Source organism: Hippopotamus amphibius, chromosome 2 (genome assembly GCF_030028045.1).
Source record: "Hippopotamus amphibius kiboko isolate mHipAmp2 chromosome 2, mHipAmp2.hap2, whole genome shotgun sequence".
In the NCBI taxonomy this organism is placed as follows: Eukaryota; Metazoa; Chordata; class Mammalia; order Artiodactyla; family Hippopotamidae; genus Hippopotamus; species Hippopotamus amphibius.
Window position 1 is genome coordinate 202,883,088 of NC_080187.1, and position 6,000 is coordinate 202,889,087.

Sequence of the window (6,000 nt, forward strand, 5' to 3'; positions counted from 1 at the left end):
CAATGAATGTGAGTTCCTGTTTTTCTACATCCTCAGCTGCATTTGGTGTTGTTGGTGTTCTGAAGTCTGGCCATTCTAAGAGGCTTGTAGTGGTATCTCATTGCTGTTTTAATTTGCATTTCCCTGATGACATATGCTATGGAGCATCTTTTCATATGCTTATTTGCCATCTGGGTACCTTCTTTGGTGAGGTGTCTTTTCAGATCTTTTGCCCATTTTTTTAAATTAATTAATTAATTTATTTGGCTGCGTTGGCCTTTCTCTAGTTGCAGAGAGTGGGGGCTACTCTTTGTTGCAGTTCGGTTGCTTCTCTTGTTGTAGAGCACGGGCTCTAGGTGCATGGGCTTCGGTAGTTGTCGCACACAGGCTCAGTAGTTGTGGCTCATGGGCTCTAGAGCGCAGGCTCAGTAGTTGTGGTGCATGGCCTTAGCTGCTCCGTGGCATGTGGAATCTTCCAGGACCAGGGACTGAACCTGTGTCCCCTGCATTGGCAGGCGGATTCTTAACCACTGCACCACCAGGGAAGTCCCTCTTTTGCCCATTTTTAAGTGGACTGTTTGTTTTTTTATTGTTGATTTTTAAGTTATTTATTTTAGATACCATTCTTTTATCAGATATGTCTTTTGGAAATATTGTCTTCCAGTCTATGGCTTGTCTTCTCATTCTCTTGACAGTCTTTCACAGAACAGAAATTATTCATTTTAATAAAGTCCAGCTTACCAATTCTTTCATGGACCATGCCTGTGACGCTGTATCTAAAAAGCTATCACTGTGTCCAGGGTCACCCAGATTTTCTCCTACGTTACTTTCTAAGAGTTTTAGAGTTTTGTGTTATGCATTTGAGAATATGATTCATTTTAAGTTAATTTTTATGAAAGATTGTAAGGTCTGTGTCTAGGTCATTTTTTTTTGTGTGTGTGAAAATGTCCAATTGTTCCAGCACCATTTATTAAAAAGACTATTTTTTCCCCATTGTATTGTCTTTGCTTCTTTGTTAAAGATCAGTTGACTATATTTACATGGGTCTATTTCTGGGCTCTCTATTATGTTCTATTGGTCTGTTTGTCTGTTCTTTGACCAATACCACACTGTCCTGATTACTGTAGCTTGGAAGTGGATTTTTAATTTTATTTAACGTCAATTAAATAACCATTTGTAGCTAGTGGTCATCGTAGTGGATGGTGCAGGCTTTTCATTTCAAGTTTTAATCTTTTGAACTTTTGAGCCACCTTCACGTAGATATTCACTAATAGGTTTTAGATTCTATAAATATTTATTTTGCACCCACTGTGGAAAGATGCTGTAAGGGATTTTGAGGTAAATCAGGTAGATTGTACATCCTCTATGAGGAGCCAGGTCCATCAGCATCTGTACTCTAAGCTATGTAGTATTAAAGGCCATGGGACAGGTTCAGATAAAGTGCTAGGATTTTAAAGGAAGATCCAATGTTCCCTGTTGGAGACATCAAGGAAGGCTTCCTTGAAAAGGGAGCTTTGCATGAGTTGTTTTTCCCGGAGTCAGGACGAAAGATACACATTTAGGAAGTGGTTGTAGGAAAAGATGAGCTTTTTGTAAAGAGAAATGACGCGGCTGACTCCATTTCTGTTCTTCAGGTGAACCAACTCTTAATGTTATATACAGGCATTTTTCCATTGAGGAAATATGTAAGAATCTTCCCTGTGCAAGGCAATGTCCCAAAGAGAATATATCTCAAACATACATACTTTGCACTCCAGTCAGTGTTTCTCAAAGGGTGGTCCTGAGACCAGAAACATCAGCATTACCTGGGAACTTGTTAGAAATACAAATTTTCTAAACTTAAAAGTTTTTGCACAGCAGAGGAAACCATAAACAAAACGAAAAGACAACCCACAGAATGGTAGAAAATACTTGCCAACGATCTGACTGAGAAGGGATTAATCTCCAAAATATACAAACAGCTCATGCAGCTCAATATCAAAAAACCAAACAACTCAATCAAAAAATAGGCAGGAGATCTAAATAGACATTTCTCCAAAGAAGACATTCAGATGGCCAAAAGGCACATAAAAAGATGCTGAAGACTGCAAATTATTAGAGAAATGCAAATCAAAACTACAATGAGGTACCACCTCACACCCGTCAGAATGGCTATCATCAAAAAGTCTACAAACAATAAATGCTGGAGAGGGTGTGGAGAAAAAAAAGAACTCCCCTACACTGTTGGTGGGAATGTAAATTGATACAGCCACTATAGAAAACAGTATGGAGGTTCCTTAAAAAACTAAAAATAGAGCTACCTTATGATCCAGCAATCCCACTCGTGGGCATATGTCCGGAGAAAACCATAATTCAAAAAGATACATGCACCTCAATGTTCACTGCAGCACCATTTACAATAGTCACGACATGGAAGCAACCAAAATGTCCATCAGCAGATGAATGGATAAAAAAGATGTGGTACATATATACAATGGAATATTACTCATCCATAAAAAATAATGAAATAATGCCTTTTGCAGCTACATGGATAGACCTAGAGATTATCATACTAAGTGAAGTAAGTCAGACAAAGACAAATATCATGTGATATCACTTATATGTGGAATCTAAAAAATGATACAAATGAACTTATTTACAAAACAGAAACAGACTCACAGACTTAGAAAACACACTTATGGTTACCAGAGAGGAAAGGCTGGGGGGGGGGGGGTGGGATAAATTAGGAGTTTGGGATTAACATATACACACTACTATATACAAAGCATAGATAATCGACAAGGACCTACTGTATAGCACAGGGAACTCTACTCAATGTTCTGTAATAACCTAAATGGGAAAAGAATTTGAAAAAGAATAGATATATGTATATGTATAACTGAATCACTCTGCTGTACACCTGAAACTAACAAAACATTGTAAATCAACTATACTCCAATGTAAACAAAAATTAAAAAAAAAGAAATACGAATTTTCTGGTCTCACATCAGACTTACTGAATCAGAAACTCTGGGGGTGGGGTCCAGCAACTGTGTTGTAACAAGCCATCCTTGTGATTCTGATGCACACACAGGTTTGAAGACCACCTAATTTATAAATGCACATATATGAATGACTATTAATCCTAAAGGAGGGCTCTTCTTATGAGAGAAAAGATCCATGCCTCTGTGGGCTTAGCTTGGCCTATGTCTCCAGCCCAACCACGGACCCCCGATCTGGTGCCTGTAAGGAAACTTACCATGACTAAATCTATACCAGGCTCATTATTTTGGTGGTAGTTACATAGAGAGGACTTTTTTCCTGTTTTCCCACAAAAACTTGGATAGAGCTTAAATTTTTAAATTAAAAAAAAAAAGAAAGAAAATGAAAAAAAAAAAAAAAAGAACCTGTTAAATTAGCCTGGGGCACTGATGATTCAGAATGCCAGTTCTGCCCTGGTGAAGATAGATGTTTAGATGGAGGGCCTGTGTGAAACTGAGTAAGAAATCAGCAGGAAATATTTTCTGCTTAACAGATCAGAAGGGTGCCAAAGACGGTAGCACTGTTCCAAAAGCTACATCATAGTAGATGTTATGGGTCAAACTATCCTTTAGAAATAGTTCTAAGTTGTTCCTCTCTTTCATACCAAAAGAAATGTAGTTGGCCCCAAAATGTAGCTGGCCATCTCACTAAATAATTTGTTTCTAATTTTACATATGTCAGTTACTTTACACAACAATGCTGCATAACAAAGCATCTCCAAACTCAGTGGCTTACAGAAACAAGCATCTCTTTCTCATTCTTATGTCTGCAGACAGGCTAGGGTTCAGCTGAGCTTGGCTCCGTGGCTGACTGGGTTTAGGTCTGCTCTATGCATCTCTCATTGTTCTTTGGACAGTGGTTGACTAAGGCCTGCTCTGTTCATGGCCAAAGGCAAGTGCACGAGACAGCAAGCGTATCAACCAAGCACAGGTCAAGCCTTTGCATTTATCACATGGACTAACATCCCACGGGCTAAAACAAGTCACATGGCCAAATCCAAAGTCAAGGGGTTGGGAAGCACCCTCAGCCTACCAAGAGGCCAGGCCAAGGGTATGAATGTGTAGCACTATTTACTACAGGAGAGTGAACAATTGGGGCCAATAATTCAATCATCAGAGATGGCTTATCTGTAGACCAGAGGTTCTCAAGCTTGGCTGTATACTGTCATCACCTGGGAGTTTTAAAGAGTCCTGATGCCGGGGTCTCGCCCTCAGAGACTGGTTTAATTGGTTTGGGGTGCAGCCCAGGCTGGGAGTGGTAAATGTTCCCCAGGTGATTCTAATGGACAGCCAAGTCTGCTCAGCCAAGTCGGAAACCGCTGGTGTTAAACCAAATGCTATCAATAAAACAAATGAAAAATTTTGACCACTGCTTTGGGGAGGTCCCTTTCCTATTCGTTTTGGGAACTCCCTATCTTTTAAGACCTTTTACAGTTAAAGCATATTATTGTGTCAGATGCAATTTCTGTTCCCTCCAGTGAGCAGCCGCAGGTCAAATTCATAAAAAGGTATCATCAGAGATTTTCTTAGCGTTGAATTCTAATGAATTGCTGGTGAGTCTGTTTGTTACTTATCTATTGTTAAAGTGAAAACACTGGTGTGGGTGCTAATTGCTAAATGTCTGTATTTCTGGAGAACCTGTGTTAGGTGTATAGAATCCTGCTTTTATTAGAAGTTAGGATCTACAGTCTCAAGGCATAGGATGCTTGCATAGAGAATAGATGTATTTTTGCTTTTCATATCTTTTCATATTTTCAGCATGTATGTACATTGAGATTCTTTCTTTTCTCTTTCTCTCCTATTTCTTTCTTCCTTTTTGTGCCTTCTGGCATTCAAAATTCTGTAAATGCATGGAAGTTATAAAGGACCTTATAACTGATCTGATAAAGATCTGTTCTAAGGGAGTTGTTTTCTGCTGTACATTTTGGAAAAGGGATACCTGGGGCTAACTAAAATCAGCAGCTTTAGTCTTCTGTAAACCATGCTTCTTCCCAGCAGAGTTTTTGCCACATAAGTGTCTCAGTGCATATTTAGTCTTAAAGCTCTCATGTCATTTATTTCATCACTAATTTTATTTCACAGTTTTCAGTTTGGGATCTTTCTAAACCTCTTTATTACACTGTGAAAATAAAAATATTGCATTGTACTCCCCTTTCTGATTTTTTTTTTTTTTTTTTTTACTGTAAGAAAGCTAATATTTCAAGGACCAACCTAAGTTTTAGAAAACCCTTCATATCTTTCAGGGATTGTCTAGATATGGTGATCAAATAAAGCATCCCCCCATAATTTCCCAATATGTTGTCTGGCTCAAAGATGGGCTCATTTGTTGGAAAAAGAAGATAAATCACCGGTTTATATATTATTTTTCCCCTCAGTTGATTGCTGGCTGTCAAGATGCTTGAGATTTTGAATAACCAATCAAATTATTAATTTTTGGATGAAATTCCATAATGCTGTGCCTAATTGTGGATGCATATGCAGACTGAGGCGGGGGGAGGGGGGGGGAGCAGGGTAGAACTACAAAAATGTCAGTGTCAAAGAAGAAAAAAAGATACATCCGCCCTGCAGATGAGTCACTGGGAACATATTGGATACATTTATCAGAGTAGGAAGCACTATAAAGTCAATAACATTTCAGTTTGACACTTACTTCACATCCAAAAGTTAGATCCACAAATATTTTCTTCCCAGGGACATGTTGTCATAATAAAGAAAATAAAGCCTTGGGTCTAGACAGCTGCTACCTTTCGCACTTATTCCATGATGATATGACCAAAAAGGATACATCATCAGGCACCAACCCCTGTACCACTGCAGGAGGCTGAAGGCAGGAGTCATTGACTGGCTGCCAAAAGGCTGTGTGGCTTTGGAGAGGTTGCTCAACATCTCTGGGTTTCAGTTTTCTCATCTGATGAACTAGATGATTTCCAAGGCCTCTCTGCAATTCCATTTAATTGCCTAAAGAATTCTTGGCACTACAAAAGACACAGTGTTGGAGGGA